Source organism: Mustela nivalis (assembly GCF_964662115.1).
Source record: "Mustela nivalis genome assembly, chromosome: 9".
Classification (NCBI taxonomy): Eukaryota; Metazoa; Chordata; class Mammalia; order Carnivora; family Mustelidae; genus Mustela; species Mustela nivalis.
The window spans coordinates 64772446-64795945 of NC_139028.1; the positions used below are offsets into that span (position 1 = coordinate 64772446).

The 23500-nt window shown below is 40.0% G+C and overlaps 1 protein-coding gene across 6 annotated transcripts in view; it reads right to left on the bottom strand.

The window, feature by feature from the left end:
• The window catches only part of RNF121 (ring finger protein 121), an 88524-nt gene that overhangs the window by 64071 nt on the left and 953 nt on the right, over nucleotides 1-23500 (bottom strand). For 2 of the 6 annotated variants that reach the window (XM_082682155.1, XM_082682152.1), the window contains exon 2: nucleotides 23344-23452. The exons of 3 other annotated variants lie outside the window; for them this stretch is intronic. The gene's annotated coding sequence lies outside the window, so the exon portion shown is untranslated. The remainder of the gene's footprint in view (nucleotides 1-23343; nucleotides 23453-23500) is intronic. One more of the 6 variants, XM_082682153.1, reaches the window with a different exon arrangement.

Consider the following 23500-nt stretch of genomic DNA (forward strand, 5'->3'; position numbering starts at 1 on the left):
CAGGAAGTTCCTCTCTGTTCCTAGTTCTGTGAGAATTTTTATCTTAAATGGGTATGGGATTTTTGTCAAATGTTTTTCTTTATTCATACATTTATGTAATTTTTCTTTAACGTATTGATGTGATGGAATATAATAACGGACTTTCAAATGTTGAACCAACTTGTATACCTGGGATTAATCCCACTTGGTCATGGTGTATGATTTTTTATATATACTGTAAGATTCAATTTAATATTTTACTGATGATTTTTACATTGATGTTCATAAAAGACACTGATGTCCCCTCTTATAGAAGTAATTTGTGTCCTCTTTTTTTCTTAGGTAGCCTTGGGCTACAGACCTACTGGTTTTATCAACCTTTCAAAGGTTCAGATTTTGATTTTTATTTTCTCCACTGATTTCCTATTTTTAATTCATTGATTTCTGCTCTGTTTTTCATTACTTTTCTTCTACTTAATTCGGTTTTAATCTGCTTTTTCTAGTTTCCAAAGGTGGAGACGTAGGTGATTTTATTTATGTTTTTCATGCCGTGGACTTGCTTCTTTAATTGAAGATGAACTTAGCAGTCAATGGCAAGGATCCACACTCTAACAAAAGAACCAACTACAGAATGGTTGTCTTCTTGAAGAAACAGTAACTTGCATTTGATTTTTCCAGGTTGGCTCATTCCCAAATGCTGAAGATTTGGATTCCTAAAGTCTTCTTCAGCATTTACCTAATTCTTTGTGGGTGGAAGCAGGGCTGGGACTATTTGTCCGCACATAAACTGATCCTTGCATAAATCACTTTTATAATGAGAAAGCAGCTGGGACACGTTGCCTTGTCTTCCCCATTTCTTCATCTTCTTGGTGATGCACAAGTTATCCCCTCACAGGAGGGGACAGAAATGTCTCCAAGTTTTTATCATATTGGAAGTCCTCAATCTCCCCCTCATCATGAAAGAGCCATTGTCACTGGGGCCAGCAGAAGTCTTTTGCCTCCACAAGCCAACACTGCTCTGGGAAGGTCTAACTTGGCAGGCACAGGCCCCAGCTCGGGTGATTGATTTTAGATCTTTCCTCTTTTCCCTCTGCATGGTTTTCCCTGCATCCACAAATTTCGCTAAGTTGTATTTTCATTTTCATTTAGTTCAAATATGTAAATTTTTTGACTTCTTCTTTGATCCATGTGTTATTTAGAAGTATGTTGTTTGATCTTCAAGTATTTGTGGATTTTCTAGCTGTCACTTATTTACTGATTTCTAGCTGAATTCCATTATGCTCTGTCAGAAGACATTGTATGATTCCTAGTCTTTTAAATTTGTTAAATTTTGTTTTATGGCCCACCTTGGGTTTTATCTTGGTTATTGTTTACATGGAATGTTCCATGTAAACTTGAGAATGTCTCTATCCTGCTGCTGTCAGATGAAGCAGTCTATAGATGTCCATTATATATATCCAGTTGATTGATGGTGTCTGAACTCAGCTATGTATTTACTGACTTTCTGCCTTCTGAGTCTGTTCATTTCTGACACAGGAATGTTGAACTCTCCAACTAGAAAAGTGGATTTGTCTATTTCTCCTTACAATTCTGCCCACATATTTTGATACCCTTTTGTTAGGCACATATATATTACAGATTGTTATGTCTTCTTGAAGGACACTCTTTCATCACTACATAATGCCCCTCTTGATACCTAATAAATTTCCTAATAAATCTGCTCTTTCTGGGGTGTATGGGTGGCTCAGTTGCTTAAGCACCCAACTCTTCCATTTTGGCTCACGTAATGATCTCAGGGTCATGAGACTGAGCCCTGCATTAGGCTATACACTGAATGGGGAGTCTGCTTGAGATTTTCTCCCTCTCCCTTTGCCACTCCCTGACCCCCACGCACCTGCTCTAAAATAAATACATAAATCTTTGAAGTCTGCTCTTTCTGAAATATAGCTAGTCTTGCTTTCCTTTGATTAATATTAGTATGGCAGATTACTCTCCATTCATTTACTTCTAATTTGTATGTGTCCTTTTACTTAAAATGGGTTTCTTGGGGCCCCTGGGTGGCTCAGTTGGTTAAGTGGCTGCCTTTAGCTTAGGTCATGATCCCAGGGTCCTGGGATCAAGGCCAACATCAGGCTCCTTGCTTCTCCCTGCTTCTCCCCTGCCTGCCTTTCCCCACGCTTGTGCTTGCTTGCTCTCTCTTGCTCACCCTGTGTCAAATTGAAAAATAAATTCTTAAAAAAAATTGAATTAAAAATTTTTTTTAAAAATGGGTTTCTTGTAGGCAATATATAGTGGATTGTTTTTTAATCCACTCTGACAATCTTTTAATTGGTGCATTTAGACTACTGATGCTTAAAGTAACTACTGATATAGCTGGATTAATATCCACTACATCTGTCGATATATTCTGTTTGTTGTTCTCGTTCTTGGCTCCTGTTTTTGTTTTCCAAGCTTTTGTGATTTTTTCTTTTTTTTTCTTTAAGTAGCCTCCATGCCTAGTACGGAGCCCAACATGGGACTTGAACTCACAACCCTGAGATCGAGACCTGAGCTGAAATCAAGAGTAGGAAGCTCAACCAATAGCTACCCAGGCACCCCCAAACTTTTGCAATTTTAACTGAGAATTTTACATAATTATATTTTCTCCTCTTTCTTATCACTTATATTTGCTTTTATTGTTTTAATAGATGACCTAGAGTTTGCAGTATACATTTACAACTAAATAAAAAAATCCTTTTTTTTAAGATTTTATTTATTTGACAGATAGAGATCACAAGTAGGCAGAGAGGCAGGCAGAGAGAGAGAGAGAGAGAGAGAGGAGGAAGCAGGCTTCCCGCTGAGCAGAGAGCCCAACATGGGGCTCGATCCCAGGACCCCATAATCATGACCTGAGCCGAAGGCAGAGGCTTTAACCCACTGAGCCACCCAGGCGCCCCTTAAGTCCACTTTCAAATACTATATCACTTCATGGGTAATATGAGTAACTTAAAATAATCGTAATTTCTCCCTCCCATCCTTTGTTTCATTGCTGTCATTCATTTCACTTTTTCATAAGCATATCTATACACACACACACACACATACACAGACACATAAATGCATACATAATCAAATACAGTGTTGGTATTATTGTTCTGAAAAAACTGATATGCTAGATCAATTACAATTTTTAAAAAAGCACTGTAAAAAAAGCACTATAAAAATTCATATTCAATGGTGAAGGACAAAATGCTTTTCCTTTAAGATCAGAAACAATGTCAGCATGTCTACCCTCACCACTACTATTCAACACTGAAGTTTTTAGCCAGCATAAAGCAATAAAAGGAGATAAAAGGCACACAAATTGGAAAGAAAGAAAACTGCCCCTATATGCAGATGACTTGAGGTTCTATGTAGAAAATCCCAAAGAATCTACAAAAAGAAAAAAAATACTAGAATAAGAGAGTTCCGCAACATGGTAGAATATAATATAATCACACTCAAAAAATACATTTCTATGTATTAGTAGAGAACACATGAAAACTGAATATAAATTTTACAATCATTCATTAAAAAAGTATAAGTAAAATAAATATTCCTATTATATCTTCACTTATTTCTTTTCTGATACTTCCTTCCTTTATGTAGATCTGAGTTTCTGACCTCTATCATTTTCCTCTCTCTAAAGAACTACTTTTAACATTCCTTTCAAGTCAGATCTACTGGGAACAAATTCTTTCATTTTTTGTTTGTCTTTATTTCTCCTTTTCTCTTGAAGGGTAAAAAATTCTAGGCTGGTAGCGTTTTTCTCAACACTTTTTTTTTTTTTTTTTTTAAAGAAATAGAGTATGAGGGTGCCTGGGAAGTTCAGTGGGTTAGGCCTCTGCCTTCAGCTCAGGTCCTGATCTCAGGGTCCTGGGATTGAGTCCCGCACTGGGCTCTCTGCTCAGTGGGGGAGCTGCTTCCCCCCTGACACTCTGCCTACTTGTGATCTCTGTCAAATAAATAAAATCTTTAAAAAAAAAAAAAAGAAAGAAAGAAAGAAAGAAAAGAAAGGAGAGTGTGAGCGGGGGCAGGGGTGGGGGCAGAGGGAGAGAATCTTAAGCAAGCACCATGCCTAGCACAGAGCCCAAAGTGGGACTCGATTTCATGCACCTGAGATCATGACCTGAGACGAAATCAAGAGTCGGACACTTAACTGAGTCACTCAGGTAGCCCTTTTCTCAACACTTTAAACATTTCATTCTACCTGCTCTTGCTTCCGTGGTTTCTAAGGAAAACTGGGATGTAGTTCTTATCTTCGCTCCTCTGTAGGTAAGGTTTTCCTTAGGAAAACCTTTCCTTAGGAAAACCTTTCCTCAAGGTTTTCCTCCTGTTTCAGGATTTTCTATCTTTGATTTTCTAGTTTGAAAAATTATGTCTAGGTGTAGTTTTTTTTGCCATGGAAGGTTTTTGTCTCGTTGTTGTTTTGACATTTATCCTCCTTAGTATTTTGAGCTTCCTGGATCTGTGATTTGCCGTCTGACATTAATTTGGGCAATTCTCAGTCATTATTGTTTCAAATATTTATTTTATTTCTTTTTCTTCTGGTATCCCCATGATATGAATGTTTTAAGTCTGGGCTGTTCTAACAAAATGCAAAAGATTGGGTGTGGCTTATAAACAACAATTTATTTCTCACATTTCTGGAGGGTGGAAGTCCAGGATGATGGCACTAGATTTTATGTCTGGTAAGGGCTTCTGGGTTCATAGATGGCCACCTTTTGGCCATTTTCTCAAATGGTAAAAGGGGCTGGGGAGCTCTGTGGGGCCTCTTTCATAAGGGCACAAATCCCAATTATGAGGGCTCTGCCCTAATGACCTAATCATCTCCCAAAAAACTCCCCCAGCTAATACCATCACATTAGGAATTAAAATTTCAACATATGAATTTGGGGTAACACAAACATTTTCAGACCATAGCAATGTATATCACAACTTTTGTAGTTGTTCCATGGTTCTTAGAAACTGTTTTCTCTAATGTTTTTTTCTCTTTACTTTTCACTTCTATAGGTTCCTATTGAGATACCCTCAAGCTCAGAGATTCTTTCATCAGCCATGTCCGGTCTACTGGCAAGCCCATCAAAGACATTTTTCATTTCTGCTAGTGTTTCTGATCTCTAATGTTAGAATTTCCATCTCTCTTGTTCTTATACTGCTGTCTACTTTAGTCATTAGAGCTATGATCATATTAATCATAGTTGTTTTAAATTCCTGTTCAAATAATTCCAACATCCCTGTCATAGGTGACTCTAATTCTGATGCTTGGTTTTTCTCTTCAAACTGTGCTTTTGGGGCATCTAGGTGGACTCAGTAAGTGTCCAACTCTTGATCTCAGCTCAGGTCTTGATCCCAGGTTCAAGCCCCACAATGGGCTCCATGCTGGACAGGGAGCCTACTTGAAAGAACAAAACCCAAAAAACTGTGCTTTTTGTCTTTTGGTAGGTCTTAGAATTTTTTCTTGATAGGTCAGCAAGGCACTGCTATAAATAGGCCTTTAGTAATGTGGTAGCAAGGTGTGGAAGGAGGAGAAATATACTAGAGTCCAATGACTGAATTTCAGTCTTTTAGTGAGCCTATGCCTGTGGAATATGAACTTCACAAGTGCTTCTCAGTTCTTCACTCATCACCCCTCTTAGGTGGGAAAGGATGGCTTCAGTGGGCTGGAATTTGGCATTTCCCTTCTCCTACATGGAAGTCTAGAGCTGGCTAGAGTTGGATTATTTCCCTTCCCCGGGGTCAGTTGGGCTCTGGCTAACTAGTTTCTCCTGATGGCAGACCACCACCTTGCTAAGAACAGAATGCTCTGCAGTATTTTTAAATAGTTCCCTTGCCCCCCGCCAGAAGCATGAGGGGATTTTTCTCAATACTCAGCTTAAGAGGGACACCTGGGTGGCTCAGTCAGTTAAGCGGCTGCCTTAGGCTCAGGTCGTGATCCCAGGGTCCTGGGATGGAGTCCCACACCAGGCTCCTTTCTCAGCAGGGAGCCTGATTCTCTCTCTGCCTCTCTGCCTGCCACTCTGTCTGTGTGTGTGCGCTCTCTCTCTCTCTCTGACAAATATATAAGTAAATCTTAAAAAAAAAAAAAAAAAAAATACTCAGCTTAAGAACCTGATAGATATCCAGGAGGCAGAACTCACAAAACTGGCAGGGGGTGGGGGGAACCTCAATGAGTAAGTCCCCTTGGAGCTTTTAACTCTCAGAGTGGTCAAAAGGGAGTCTCCAGCAATTCATCTAAGGCCCAGGTTTCCCTACTCCAGGACTGGTTCCCACAAATGTGTCTGCTCCTGTAAGTTGTGATTCTCTGTATTCAACTTTTGGTCTCTCCAATTTTCCAGGCTCTTATAAACTCAATTCTCTTATAAATCTAAGAATTACTGATTTATCGGTTTGTTTAGCTTTTTACTTGTTAGGACAAAGTAGTGAGTCCCAAGCTTCTTAGAAGCCATACTGGAAATTTCTGTACATTTTTTGATGAAATTATTTAATTTTTATTGCTGAGTTGTAAAAGTTCCCTACATATTCTGGATACAAATTCCCTTATCTGATATATGACTTGCGAATATTGTCTCCCATTCTGTGCGTTCTTTTTACTTTCTTGATGGTGTCCTTTGCAACACAAAAGGTTTTCATGTTGGTAAGTCCAACTTATTTATTGTTTTCTTTAATTCCTTGTTCTTGGGTGTCATATCTAAGAAATGATCATGATTTCGGATAATGTTTTCTTCTAAAAATTTATAGTTTTAGTTATTATATTTAGGTCATTGGTCCATTTTGAGTTACTTTTTGTATATGGTATGAGGTAGGGATCGACTTCATTCTTTTGCATGTGGCTAACTAGTTGTCTCAGCATCATTTGTTGAGAAGACCATTCATTCCCCATGTGCACCTGATTCTTCACATTGGCTCTTTTCTAAGATGGTACAATATCCTTGTTTTCCACATCATTTTCTCAAGTGTTCCCATAGCTCTATAAACTTTGCTGACAGAACCTCAGAAAAGACAATAAACAAATAAGAACATAAACAAGCAAACAAATAAATAAAGCCCCAAAGCTGTCTGTGAAGTCTGATAAGTACTTAAGTACTCCTGTTCTAAATGTGCAGGTCCAGGGCTAGGCAGGGGATGCAAAGATGAACCAGACTTTTTTCTTGCCCTTGAGAAGACAGATAAAAAATAAAATAATTAGGCTGCTTGGGGCACCTAAGTGGTTCAGTGGGTTAAAGCCTCTGCCTTCGGCTCGGGTCATGATCTCAGGGTCCTGTGTTCAAGCCCCACATCGGGCTCTCTGCTCAGCAGGAAGCCTGCTTCCCCCTTCCCTCTCTGCCTGCCTCTCTGCCTACTTGTCGTCTTTGTCTGTCAGATAAATAAATAAAATCTTAAAAAAAATAATAATAATTAGGCTGCTTTAAAAGTATGAACTTATTCAGCCCAGGGAGCACAACTGTTTCCTCTCTATAGAAGGCACGGATGAGATATAAAGGAGAAAAATGACTCACTGAAGATCACAGTTGAAATAGTGATGGAGAAAGGGTCATAGAACTTATGGGAGAAATCAAAGACAGGGCTTACGGCCTCAAATGACCAAATCAATGACTAGTCACAAAGTCCTCCTAGAGTCACATTATGATTTTCATGGGGCCCAGCTACTTCCGCCTTTGTGGGCCTCTTTCGCCATTAAAAAAAATATAGATATATATATATAGATATATATGTGTGTGTGTATATATATATATAATATAAATATAAAATATATTAATAAAAAATAGAAGTATATTTTTTATTTTTTAAAATTATTTTTACTAACATATATTATTTGCCCCAGAGGTACAGATCTGTGAATCGTCAGGCTTACACACTTCACAGCACTCACCATATCACATACCCTCCCCAATGTCCATAACCCAACACAGTGCTCACTACTGGAGCAATACAAAGAAGATTAGCATGGCCGCTTTGCAAGGGTGACAGGCAAAAATGTATTTTATGACTACACTGCTACAAAGATGTATAATCCAAGCTGGACTGTAGTCACTTTTTAATTCTTAAAGGAAATTAAGATATTTTTGTGGGTCCCTTGGGACTGTACCTACTGTGCCTAATGGATAAGTCAGCCATAGGTCTTGCTGTCTCCCCACAGCTATGGACCAAGTGTTCTCTCCCAAGCTGCCAAATCACTTTGCTCTACTGCTTCTAGACTCTCTTCTCTCCTGGGTCTATCTGATCAAGCAGCATGAGGTTTAAGCTCATGCTACATCTCACTGCCTAAATCCACAATAAAAAGCAGCCTCACTCTAATCATACGAGCACTATAAAGTCATCAGAAAATCACTTGACAATAATATATATTCTGTGTTCAAGAATACTGTGTTCAGTAATATATATTCTGTGTTCAAGGTTTAGATATATTCATGAATGATCACACCCCCAAAAAAGAAACAGACATATCATTGACCTGCAAACACCAAAGGCATGGGGAGCATGCACCTGGCATCTTGAAAGTACCCAATAAATATGTTTGCTAATTCAATCACAAGACAAGCATAAAGCAAAGTATATTTTCTTATAAAACTTAACTTTGAATAAGCAGAAAATAAACATGTAAATAAACATATATTTATATATATGACATAAATTCTGGTAGTATTATGAAGGAAAATAAAACATGGTAAGAGAAGAAAGTTCAAAGGGAGACTGTTTTATTGCTATAGACACTCATTTCCCCTAAAGGCTTCCAACAACAGGAGAACATGCTGGGTGAGACAGCCAATAAAACCCCATGTAGTATGACTTATTTCTTTGGGTTTTATCTCATTCCCACTTTTCACCCCAAGAAATGGGTTTAGGGCAACAACTACCCTTCTCAGTGAAAAGAAGAGCAGTTGAAGAGAAGAGCTAGTAATCTAGCATACCTAATTAATTGCTATGTGTCAATAAACAGGGAACTTCCTCTGTGCCTCAATTTCCCCATATACAAAATGAGGGGGTTGGCTTAGGTGATTTTCAAGGTGCTTTAAAACTAAAATGGTATAATAATTCACACCAAATCTGTTTAACTCCAAAGCTTTGGAGTCAGCTGTAATACTCTGGCTTTCCAAACTGCCACAGTTTCCTTATTTACCACAGAACTAAAAACAAAATACCTTTGGTAAGGTAAGGTGTGAATTAACAGGATGCTACCAGATTAAATCTATCAAACTTTACTAAGTGACTACCGTGGCATGCATCAGGAGTATCCATCAGTCAGAGGATGGCCTCTTGTCCTGGCTTCAAGTACCTGCTAACCATAAAGGGCCCTAAACTCTGGAATGCCATCCACTAGGGCCAACTGGCATTTCAGAGGTCCCAGCTGATCCTTCCAAGTTAGAAACTGATCAACCATGTAGCTACAGACCTCATTCTTTCACAAAAATTAGAGACAAATAAACCCAACCTTTGCGCTTGAGGTAATCATAGTTGGTGAGGGGCAGGGAAGGGGAAAAGACAGGACACAACAGAGTATTAAAGATAAAATAGTATGACAGGGATAACAACCATTGACATTTAAACAAAACACTACCTAAGCCCAGAAAAAGGAGAGATTAGCCATCTCCTAGACCTGGTAGGAATAAAGCACACCAGGCTGGCTGCCTCCTCTATCCTGTGGGGACAGATGCTCTGGTTCACTAGGTGGTTAGGATAACAAGTACAAAAGTTCAAAGGCTCTCCATATTTGTAGCTCTCCATTCTCCTCTCATTCACATTCTTCTTCAACTCTGCAGCCCTGCCAACAATTCAAGGCCAATAAATCAAAGTGCAACCACTTCACTTAAAAAAAAAAAAAAGGGTGCCTGGGTTGCTCAGTGGGTTAAGCCGCTGCCTTCGGCTCAGGTCATGATCTCAGGGTCCTGGGATCGAGTCCCGCATCGGGCTCTCTGCTCAGCGGGGAACCTGCTTCCCTCTCTCTCTCTCTCTCTGCCTGCCTCTCCATCTACTTGTGATTTCTGTCTGTCAAATAAATAAATAAAATCTTTAAAAAAAAAAAAAAAAAAAGACCTCATGAATCAGCTGGGAATCATGCAGACGTTGAATCTGTTCAGCCAAACTGTAAGGCCTGATACAGACAGCACACTTGGAGCAGGGAAGTGAAAGTGGATGTTGGTGGTAACAACTGCTGTGGCTGCTGTCTGCCCATCACCCCCACCTCTCTACCATCACCAGAAAGCCAGGCCAGCTGAGTTGGGAAGGCCAGCTCATCCTCCAGGTCAGCTGAGTTGGGAAGCTGTTTAATGAAAAATCTCAAATATATTAAAAGAAGAAGGGATAGTTTAATGACTTCTCTCCCATTCAACAATTATCAAATTTGGGGGCACCTACCATTCTTTGGTTCTTCAATTCCTTTCCCATGAAATTCCTACTTCTCAGACTAGCTTCTTCCCCACTGGCCCTCCGCTCACTTTTTCCTACATGCCCTCCACCCTCCCATGTACTCTATACCATTTCTTTAGGATGGTATCGGACCCAATCCAGATGCCACCTCTTCCAGAAACCCTTCCAGAGCAAAACTGTCCTTTCTATGGACTCCTAGAGCCTTTATATTCTGGACTATTCATCTGCTTGTCACATTTCCCACCTATGGAATCGCCCTTGAATTTTTCATTGCCACACCTCAGACTTTATCCCTTACTCTCTCCCAGACTACTGCAGTGACCTCCAAGGTGATCTCCCTGAATCTAATCGCGCTAGAACAGATGCACACCTAATAGCAGCCAGAGGATCTTTCTCAGATACAAAATTGACCGCATCAGCCCTCTACTTAGACTTTGATACCTTTCTATTACCTTTGGATTAAAGCCCAAACTTATTTGTATGACACACAAGGTACTTCATAATCTAGTCCAACCAGCTACTTATCTCACCACTCTCCACCAAATGGCTTATACTCCAGCCACACTGAACCACCTGAACCACCTACCATTCTAACATGTTCTTTCCTTTTATCGCTCAGCGCTTTGGCTGGCGCCATCTTCTCTCCCTAGAATTCTTTCCTCACCTTCACTGTCTAGTTCATCTCTATTTGCTCTTGAAGATGCAGCTCAAATATCACCTCCTTCATTAGATATTTTCCACTGTTATTCATTCACACATTCATTCAACAACTGTGAGATGAACATATGCTAAGTTCCAGACTGGGGATACAATGATAAATAAATAACAGCTCTCACTCTCAAGATGCTTAGAGTCTATCAGATGTTCTCGGGTAGAGTGATTCCCTTCCTCTTCTGCAGAAATTTGCAATTTATACATATCTCCAAGGTCACATTAGTTTTTAAACTTGTTTCAGAGTCTGTTTCCATAACTTGACTCTAAGCATCTTGAGATCAAGGATATTTTCTTTTTATTAAAGCTTTGTTGGGTGCCTGGGTGGCTCAGTGGGTTAAGCCTCTGCCTTCAGCTCAGGTCATGATCTCAGAGTCCTGGGATCAAGATATACATCGGGCTCTCTGCTCAGGGAAGAGCCTGCTTCTCACCACCACCCCCCTGCCGCCACCTGCCTCTCTCCCTACTTACGATCTCTCTCTCAGTCAAATAAATAAATAAAATCTTAAAAATAATAAAAAATGCTTTGTTGAGGTATAGTATCTATTTTGTGGACAATTAAATGATTGTTCATATATTTACAGGGTGGTGCAACCATCTTACTTTAGATAATTTCCATCACTTTAGAAACAAACCTCATGCTCATCTATCAACTCCCCATTCACATTCCCAGACCTAATCAACCATAAATCTACTTTATATCTCTATATATTTGCCTTTTCTAGACCTTTTATATAAATGAAATCGTACAAAATTCAGTTTTTTTGACTGGCTTCTTTCAGACAACATATTTTTTCAAGGAGCATCCATGTTCTAGCATATATCAGTACTTCACTCTTATTTTCTTGCCAAATAGTATTCCACTGTGTAGATACAGGTTTTATTTATTCATTTACTGGTGGATAGACATTTGTGTTATTTCTACTTTGAGGCTATAATGAAATTATTGCTATAACATCTGTATATAAGCTCTTGTGTGGACACATGTTTTTATTTCTCAAGTATGTATCTTAGGAGTGGAATTACTGGGTCATCTAGTACCTCTATGGTTAATCTTTTGAGAAACCACCAAATTATTTCCCACAGCAGCTACATCACGTTGGATTTCCACTACCAGGGCATGAGGGTTTCAATTTCTCCACCTCCTTCGCAACACTTGTTATTATGTGCTTGTTATTATAATATCATAGTAAGTATGAAGTGAGTGGTATCTCATTGTGGTTTTTATTTGCATTTCTCTGATCGTTAATAATGTTTAACATCTTTTCATGCATTTAATGGCCATTTGTATATTTTCTTGGGAGAAGAGTCAATTCAGATCATTTGTCCAATTTCTATTGGGTTATTTATCTTTTATTGAGTTGTAAGAGTTCTTTATATATTCTGAATGCAAATCCTCATCAGATATATGATTTGCAAATATTTTCTCCATTTAGCAATCTTTCTGGATGTGGACTGGGTCTGAGAATCATCTGAATCTTATTCACCTTTATGTTTCAAAGAACTAGACTGGGGGTGCCAGGGTGGCTCAGTTGGTTGAGTGGTTGAGCATCTGACTCTTGATTTCGGCTCAGGTCCTGATCTCAGAGTCATGGGACTGAGCCTCACGTCAGGCTCTGCACTCTGTGAAGTCTGCCTGGGATTCTCTCTCTCTCCCTCTGCCCCACCCCTACTTGCACGTACACTGTCTCTCTCAAATAAATAAATAAAACCTTAAAAAACCAAACAAAGAACTAGCCTATAATCTGGTACACGGTATATGTTCAGTGTTAGATGTATGTTACTTAATGTTAATAGCTTTGATGACAAGGAATGGGTCTTACTCATTCAGCATCCCCCTCATACTTGACACCTAGCACTACACACAAAGCACATGCTTTGGAAATACACAGAGACTGTGTAATTCTCCCCTGAGCAAACAGTGGAGATGATGTCAAATAAAATGGCCAAACAGAATTTTTCACATTTCCTCTTTCCCCTCTTAAAACTTCTACCTTGGTCCCTCCTGTTTCAATACCTGATACTGTCAACAATGGTGCTGCCAATTAGTCAAGTTAAAGCAAAACAAATCCAAAAACTTGAAAGTCAAGCTCGATTATTTCCCTTATACCTAATATCCAATCCACCAGCAAGTCCTGTAGGCTCCTGTTCAAAACATATTCTAAATTCATCCACTTTTCCTCATCATCTCTGCTATCACACCCCTAACACTATCATCTCTCACCTGAACTACTGCAAGTCTCCTAACTGCTCTCCTTGAATGTCTGTCTACAATTCAAAGTATCCAGAAAGATCTTTTTTAAATGGAAACCAGCAGGGGAGCCCGTCTCAGCCGGTCAAGTGCCTTCAGCTCAGGTCAGTATCTCAGGGTCTTAAGATCCAGCCCCGCCTCGGGTTCTGCTTGGGATTCTCTTCCTCTCCCTCTCTCTGCTCCTCCCCCATGCTTTCTCAGGTGCCCTAAATAAATCTTCAAAAAAAGATGCAAACCAGCTCACCTCACTCTCACCTTTCAAACTACTCAAAATCTTTTCATTGTATTCTCAGTAAAATTCGGTATGTTCAGCAGCATCTATGAGGCCTTACATATCTGACTCTGCCATACTCCCTGACCTCACTGGTATTTTTCCCTTTTATTCAGACGATGATTCAGACACACTGGCTCTCACTTTGGTCCCAAAACATGCCTAACTCATTCCATGACTTGTACTTCTCCCTCCACTTGACACATGTCTGCTTCCAAATCTTCAAACTGCTAGGTCTTCCTCATTGAGGTGTTGGTTCAAATGTCACCTCATAGGCTTTCCATAACCTCTCCTAGTTGTTCTCTATCACATCACCCTACTTTTCTCAGAGGACCTGTCACCATTTGGAGTCACCTCTTTTTGTTATCTGCATGCCCCCATTAGAAAGTAAACTTCACAAGAGCAAGGACCTTGGTTGTCTTGTTCATTGCAGAGTTACCAGGACCTAGAAAAATGCCTGTCATATTGAAGGCACAAGTATTTCAAGAAGGAAAGACTGAATGAACAATACAGACGACATATTTAATAAATGCTTGATGAATGTGTGAGTGAATGAATAAGGGAGGTGAATGGAAAGCACAAAAAAATAACTGGAAGACTGCTATTTAGTATTTTTATAGCTGCTCACTTTTCTCCACCTTCACTGCCTTTACTTTTGCTCAGATCCTCATTATCTCCTAGCTACTTAAGTACCCCCAACTAATTTCTTCTTTCCCCAATCTGATCCCTCCAAAAATAACCTCTACATTTCCACCAGAGTTGATCATTCTGAGACATAGATCTGAACATGCTACAAGCCCAAGCTTCTCAGCATGTTCTATAGCATGTTGTTATAAACGCTTCTCCAACCTTAACACTCACCGTTATTCCCCTACATTTAGCCTATACTTCAGTTATACAGAAATTCTTTCAGCTCCCAGAATATTCCATGTTGTTTAATGCCTGCAAATCTTTGCATATGTTTGCAATTTGCTGGACTGCTCTTTCCTACTCACAGACTCCATCTATTGAACTCAAATTTTATTAAGAACAAACTCAAGCATCTTCTCTGTAAAGTCTTTAATGATTCCCCTAAGCAGAGTTAATCACTCCCTTCTTGGGTCACCATGGTGTATAACACCACTTACACTATACCACAATTATTTGTTTCCATGTCTTGTCTGCCCCTACATGACTATCAGCCCCTGAGAGCAGGAACCAGGTCTTCATCTTTGTGTCCCCTGCACAGTATTTGGCATATATAAGCACTCAATAATTGATGACAGAAGGAATGAATAAACCCATCTTAACTCCTCAGTGGGCATTCAAAATCAACCTTATGTTGCCCCCAACCTGTGTTTCTAGATCTAGTACTTAGCCCTCACCTACTTGATGATCTCCAAATACACCCTTCTTTTTCACATTTACTTAGGGGCCTTTATTCCTGCTGTTGTCTCTCTAGTGATATTTAAACCATCCATTAAGGTCCAGCTCAGAGGGCTCCCTCTCCATGAAGTCTTCCCTAACCAAATCAATGAGAAGGGATTTACCTCCCCAATAGTACTTTGTTTTGTCTAATAAGGTAATTAGGACCTCAGATTTTATAATTATAGTCAATATTTTTTCCAATTGGACTACATGTCCTAATTTCTAACAGAACTGTAAGCTCCTTAAAAGCCAGAAACATGATCTAGCATCTTTTCTCTCAACCCAAGTGCTTAACACAGTGCCTTGCCCAAAGCAAGCAGTTATCAACAAATGTTTTAGTAGTGAAGAATAATATATTTCAGGATCAGAGAGTCCATGCCTCCATTCTTCCACATATGTGATTTTACTTACCTTGGTGTAAATTGGCCTCCTATTCATATGGTAAACTTTTACCCCTCCTTTAAGAATCAGCCCAATGTCATATCCTCTCCAACTCTCCCAAATACACTTACACGCTCCATCCATGTACCCGTGGAACCTTGTATATAACTACTCATTATACTATATTGTCATTCTTACTTGATGGGTTCCTCCCCAACTAGATCATGAACTCTTATGGAGCAGAGATAGTCTCATTATCCATCCATGAATTTCCAAGACCAAACAATATCTGGCATAATTTCAATGCTCAATAAAGATGTGGTGAACTTTGAAAATAGTGACTCCCTGTTATAGAGTACTCCAGCAATAGAGATCATGGAGTCCTACAGCCAAGTTCAAATCCTACCTCCACTTACAACCTAGGCAATCTTGAATAAATTAAAATTACTTAGCTGGGTCTCTGTTTTGTTTTTTTTTTTTTTCATCTAGAAAATGAGCATAATAATAGCATTAAAACAGAAAAGAATAATGTCATGTAAAATGCTTACTATAGTGCCTGGTACACAGCATGCACTAAAAAGGTTAGCTATTGTTATCATTAGAGCAAAAGAAAAAAACTGTTTCTGCAGGGTGCTAACTGACAGATTCAAGAAGAGATTAGGCTCAATCCTATGGACAATGGGGAGTAAAATGTCCCTGGAGTCCTCTTAAGTAACAGATACATTAAGTTATTGAGAACACCCTACTGGGGAAGGAGAAGAAAGGGAACACAAACCTTGGTAGGCTTAAGCTTATGCTCTCCGTCTTGGGTTCCGTGTTGTCCCCACCACCACTTCGTCTTTCCCCACTGTTTTCTTCCTAGTTGCCCGGGGCCAAAAGCCTCATGGCCATAACTCAGCATTCCCTTGAGAAAGCTGCACTGTACAGAGAACTAATGAGTTTATGTTTACCTACAGATTTCCCTCTGAGGAGCCAAAAAAGAACAAGCGAATTCAAGAGGGGAAAACACAAAGAAATAAAGTGAAGATAAGGCAGGATGGCAGATGGATTATCTTGGGTTGGCTTTCATGGAGTACCTTTCAAGACAAACAGCCCCATGTAGGTTTGAGCCTACACATCCCAGAGGCATCCTCTGGCAGTGCCTGTGCTTGCATGTGCTTCCATGGGCCAACAAGGCAAAGAAGCAGGATCTAGGAAAAGGAATGAGTACTAAAAAGTTGAAGCCACAGAAATAAGAATTCTAACCCAATTTGAAGAAAACTGCAACAGAGGTATTCAAAGAGGGAATAGACTGACCAAGGGGGAAAAGCTCCCTATCATTAGAGGGGTTTAAATATAGACTGGGAGTGATCACTTGCTGGGGATGTTTGACTTGAGTGAAGGACTAGATTTAAGATTCAAGTGCAATAAACATTTGAATATCTACTCTATGCTAGCCACTATGAGAGACCAGGTGCTAGGAACACAGATGAAAAATGATATGGTTGTCCCCTCTAAGAATTCACTGCCTAATCAGGGAGATGAACAATATAAAATGGTAAAAGTTGACAGAAATATATATAGGGTACTACTATGGGGCAGAGAGCAAGTCCTTAGATTCTCTGCCAATGACTGACTGGTAAGGAGCAATACATTATTATTTACAAACGAAAATGCTTCATAAGCAGTTCAAAAGCAAATGCTATCAGGTGATACTGTGTTACTTCTAAAACAGACAGTTAAGCATGTCAGGTAACCTTTGCTACTGAGTCATTATTTCCCTCATCCTGAGCACAACTAATACCTATGAGAATTCATATTTATGATACCTTTTTTTTTTTTTTTTTTTTAAGTAGGCTCCAAGCCTAGTGTGAAGCCCAACATGGAGCTTGAACTTATTACCCTGAGATCAAGAGTCAGATGCTTAACTGACTGAAGCCACCCAGGCAACCCCATCATGTACGCAATAAATATACTGTTGTCTGCTATGTGCCAAGCACTCGGTAAACAAAGAAAGACAATCGCTGCATTCAAGGAGTTAGAACATTTCTCTTCATCTTTTCCTCCTCTCTCTCCTCTATCTCCCTTTATTGACCAGATGACACCTTAAATTCCTTCTGGAAGTAGATGAGTTATTAAAATATAAGCTTAATCAAAAAGTGACTAGCAAAAAGCAAGAGTAAGCTAGGGGATAGGAGTTGTAATGGGAAACACTGTCTGCAGACAGGGTATCTGCCAAAGTATGAGATTCTGACTACATTCTGAAGTCAGGCCTTTTCTGTCCACAACTTCCCTATCACCATTTTTTCCTTCTCTCCACTTAATATTATTACCACAAATTATTTTTTTTAAGATTTTTTATTTACTTATTTGACAGAGATGACAAGTAGGCAGAGAGGCAGGCAGAGAGGGAAGGGGGAAGCAGGCTCCCTGCTGAGCAGAGAGCCCAATGTGGGGCTTGATCCCAGGACACTGAGATCATGACCCGAGCCGAAGGTAGAGGCTTTAACGCACTGAGCCACCCAGGCGCCCCTATTGTCACAAATTATTAACAATAATTAGACATTCATTCAGTCAGTCAGTCATTAGTATATACCTAATAGGAACTGTAGGGAACACAGGCAGAGTAAAATACTAGGATCCAGGACTTGCAAAGCTGCAAGAGATCTCTAAAACATCCTCTAAGTCCAAACATGTCATTTCACAGATGGAGAAGTGAGGCAGAGAGGTTGAAATCTTTCATGAATTCAGTCTTCAAGCATTTATTGAATCATACTCTTTGCCAGGCACCAGTAATATGAGGATGGATAGGGCTTTCAAGGAGAACCGAATCTCACGGGAGATAGACAAATGCATGACCCCAGTCAAATTACCTCTGTAAATGAAGTCACATACTTACACAGAAATGTCCAGTGTAGGACAATATAAAAGAACACAGTACTCACACTGCCCAGCGTGGTTAAGAGCAGAGGAACTGGAGTTGTTTTGGATTTGAACCCCAGCTCTGCTACTTATCCAGTTGTATAACATTGGGCAACTTACTTAAATTCTCTATACCTCAGTTTCTGCATCTGTAGAATGGAGATAACCATAACAGTACCTATTGTAAGGTTTTGGTATTAAGTTAGATAATGCATATAAAACACTCGGCACAGGACCTGGCACAGATTAAGTATTCTTATCTTATTTCAACTTCAGCACTTACCTGCTGAGCCCCGGTCTCAGAATTCTCCTCAACACAGCCTTCCAAGCATCTACTATCATTTGGCTGTCTCTGAGATAAAACAAATAGGCTATTCCTAGTCTAGAACCCAGGTGTATTGTTTATTACTGGTTTTCCCCCATCACACTATGCTAGTTCTCATTTTATATGCCTTAAAATAACCCAAAGAAAAATGGTCAGATATCCCAGATTAAACATCAGTCATACACACCTTAATCCGTCAGTAAAACCTTGGCTTTGGCCAAATATCTCTAGAGAGGAAAACCCCTGGAAACAAGGAACATTTATCAAATGTCTATAGGGAGAGACCCACAGGAGGAAAAACAAAAACAAAAACAAAACAAAGCAGTGATTACTACTTTGAGGAAGCGAGGGATTTCTACAGCCTCCCTGTTAGGGGTTTACCAGTCAAGCTGGGAAGAGGAGATATGACATAACTGCCACTTCCTCCTTGATGTACCCACCACATCTATTGCCTAGCACAGCATCTGTGACATGTTTTTGTACTTATTTATCAGTCTTTCTCTTCTTATGCTAATCCATGAACTCCATGAAGGCAATTATCACACCTTCTCCATCTTGGTATCCTTAAGCATAGCACTGTGCCTGGCACACAGAAGGTACTTCAAAAAAGGTTGATGAGTTTATAAATGAACACAGAGAAAACCATCAAAGGCAGGGAAAGAAAAAATCAGTATAGATCAGATTAATTCTGGAAGTCAGGACAGCCTTGGGCTAGAACCTTAAGTACAGGCAGATTTAGAAACACAACAGAGGTAAAGGACAGGCATTCTAGGCAGACACCTAGGCACCAAAACCGACCTGGCAGTAACCAGAAACATGGTGCACAGTATGTTAGGACCAGAAAGAGTTTTAAACATGACTTAGTCCAATAGTTCAATTCTAATAGGGATGTTGTAAACAGTCAATCAAAAACAAAAACACACGTACTACTAAGCAGAGGAACTGGCACATCACAAACTTTCACTAACTGGTAGCTATTATTACTATTACTCAGAAATAATAATTATCTAACACTGAGTAGGAGCCTGTTGTCTGCCACACAGCATGCTGAGGGAAGGAACTACAACAATGAGCAAGACAGGTTTGGACTCTGCTCTCTCTTATAGCTAAGAATCTGGTGGGGAAGACAGACAAAATAATCCTTGATAGGCATGGGCTAGAGGAAGTACAGGAGGTGGGGGTGGAACTGAAGGAACAAAGAGTAGGGTCATCCAATCAGTGGACAGTAAAAGAGAGCTCCCTGATTATCAAAGTGTGTCTTGAGACACCTTGAGGGGTTCTGAGTCCCCTCACAGACCCCAAGGCTTCAAAGTGAGATTTTGCTTGAATAAAAAGTATTGTGGTAAATAAAGGTTTAAACACCACCAATCTAGTTCAATCTCCTCTTCTAACAAGAACAAAATAGGGCCCAAATGAGGTAAATTACACATCTGAGGCAGCAATACTTCAAGTTAGTTATAGACTGGGATACTTGCTTTGAACTTGAGCCAAACACTACTCACTGATCTGTGTATCACATCATTCTGGCAGATGAACAAGCAATGGGAGTAGACGAATCCAGAATTCCTAGGTACTGGCCAGGCAGGCCGGCTGGCCCTGACTGGATGTTGACATGTTTTTTCTACCTTACATCCCAAGCCAGCTCTCGGTGCCAAAATGATGCCTCCAGTTCCTCTCTGAAGTTGGCCATTTACACGTTCCAGGAGGAATTCATGGCTCCAGGAGTGGGTCTGCTTCTGAGCCACCTATCTCATAATCATGATTTATCCCACTAATATCCCCCAGCACCACGTGGTTTGGCAAGTTGAGAGCATCAACTGAGTCTAACCAGTTATCACAGCCTATTTAATACCTAGCCTGAGCTGGCTAGACCCACTCTCATCTCCCTAAATACCACTAAGCTAATCACTCCTTCCATGGGGGTGAGGGTTGGGTGGGAAGGGTCCAGCAGAGTCAAATTATTAGTAAATTAAAGAACCTGTGTAGAAAAACTAATATTCCTTTGGTTAAACCTTTACACCTCTCAGGAATGAAAGGCTACTTCATGTTTTGGAGATGAAACTTACGGACATAAAGAAAGGGGCAGTTTACTTGCTTAGATGAGTTTGCAGTTTAGGCCTTTTTTTTTTTTAAGATTTTATTTATTTATTTATTAGAGAGAATGAGAGCGAGAGCACAAAAAGGGGGAGGGTCAGAGGGAGAAGCAGACTCCCCACCAAGCAGGAAGTCTGATGTGGGACTCGATCCCGAGCCTCCGGGATCATGACCTAAGCTGAAGGCAGTCGCCCAACCAACTGAGCCACCCAGGCGCCCTACAGTTTAGGTCTTTAAACTAAGGAGAAACAAATACTTGGAATGTGGGGAAAAAATTGGGTTTAAATCTTAGCAATACCACATAGTAGTTGTTAGATCCTTAGCATTCTCAACTTTCTGATCTGATCTTACTGAACCTCAACTTTCTTGATCATAAGTAGGGAATACTAATAAAATTACTGTCACAACTGTGAGACTCAAAATACTCTTTGGAATCACAGTCACTTACGAAATATACTGTATCAATTTTTACATGAGATCCTAAGACCATACAGTTTTAATTACTGATCCCCAGAGCATAAAAAACAGAGAAATGGAACCAAGGTGCTCCTTACAGTACGGGATAAGCTCAAGATAGCACAGGCAGACCTGAGTTCGAATTTACACCTCCCAGCTCACATCTGTGGAATCCTACAAAAGTTACTCCAATCTCTTTAGCCTTACTCTCCTCCTGTATAAAATGCAATTAATACCACCTAACTCACAGGGCTGCTCTTAGTAATGAATTAGATAATGCAAGTACAGGACTTTAAACACAGGCTGGTTAATGGTAAGGACTCAATAAACAGTAACCTTTTCCACCAGTAGATCATTTCCTAAACCCTCTTTTCCATACACTTCTGCAACACAAGAGAAGCACTTAGCACAGCCTAAATTACCTCAATTACTAGAGAAACATATAATGAAAAGATAAAAGAGGAAAGAAATGAACTGATGACTGCTATTCCAGATCACTTATCATACTAAAGATATGTGATATTGGAAAACATGGGTACAATATCCTGAAGAACAAAACCACAGCATGTGCAATCTTTCCAAAGAAGTGGCAAAGAGCACCAACTGCAGCTTAGTTAGGCTATCCATTACGGTTATCTGGGCCCCACAGGAGTCTCTCTACAAAACAGAAAGGGCTACAGGGAGACAACTCTGACGCCACATGCAAGTCACTACTTCTTTGTAAACCCAGCCTTTATTTTTTCAGTTCAAAATCCATCTCTATCACAAAGATTTCACTGACTCTCCCTAGCAGACTCAAGTGCTTGCCCCACTGAATTTTTCACACACTTCCATTATAACAATTATCTAGCACTACAGAGCTATTTACATATCTCTTCCTTACACTAAGTTGGTAAAGATTCTGTCTTACCTTTGAATTGCCAGTGTATAACACATAGTAAACCTCCATCCTTACAAATTATAAGAATGGCTTTCACCTTTTTCTTTACTAGCTAAGGCTGCTAAGAAACAGCTGGGTAGGGCGCCTGGGTGGCTCAGTGGGTTAAGCCGCTGCCTTCGGCTCAGGTCATGATCTCAGGGTCCTGGGATCGAGTCCCACATCAGGCTCTCTGCTCGGCAGGGAGCCTGCTTCCTCCTCTCTCTCCCTGCCTACTTGTAATCTCTCTGTTAAATAAATAAATAAAATCTTTAAAAAAAAAAAAGAAAGAAAGAAAGAAACAGCTGGGTAGACTCTAGTATTACATAAACTAAAGTCTGCCAGACCAGACCCCTGTTTTTTTTTTCTTTGTTTAGGGTGAGGGCATTTGAAGGGTAACTGGCTGTTCCTACTTCTCAGAGTTATCTCCTCAAACACACACACAAAAAAACAGAAACAGTCCATATAGAGTTTCCAGACCACAGATTATATTCTTTCTCAGTAAAAAATAACAGAAGTTTCGGGGATGGATGCTAGTGGTTAAACATAAAGCTGACCTCCAGGCATGACACTCTAAGTCTATATCAAAAGTTGGAAGTTCTTTTCTTACATTTTCTTTTCTCCTTTGCTAATTCTTTAGCTCTTTACCTCAACGAACCCTGATATATGTAACTGAAATTGCCTCTCTCAAATAATAACTCATAACTAACAAACTATATGTAATAACTTCAATACTGTATTTCCTTTTTCCAGGGTGCTTTGAAATGTATCTCACTGAATCACAGCCAACAGTAATCAAAGAAACTTAAAGCTGTAAGAGGCCTCGGAGGTCATTTCCACAACCACTCCATGACACCAAGTGGCATCTAAACACCTCTAATGGCTGGGAGCTATGGGTCTAAAATGGTTCTTAAAAATCTCCCCCCATTCTAACCACCTGTCGGGTACTCAGTCTCCTGCCACCTTAATGATACCAATCAGGTAAAGCAAATCCACCAAGTCATCCCACGACAAAGCAACAGTCTTGACTTCTCAAGTCCACTTCTACTCCCTTTCTGAGCCTCTCCCCCAGACTTCCCCAATCACCCACCCCAAAACCTCTAAGATTCTGATCCCTCAGAGATCCCCTGGATTCCATTCCTGACAATCAATCTCCTTCCTCCCATCCCTCTGTGCTGTCTATATTGTATCCTGTGAAAGGCCATAAACACCCCTTGTTCTGAATGTACCTTTGGCCTCAAAATCATCTCCCTCTACTTTCTCACCTTCTCTTCACTTCTCAGCGCTGTCCCTTCATTCCTTCCAAACTCAATGTGTCTTTCTTCCTAGTGACTCAAGGACCACTGGTAATTAAATACATCCGTTGTTAAATGCCTATTAAACAGGTAAAGGGGACATACATCCTTAAGGAGCTCATCCTCA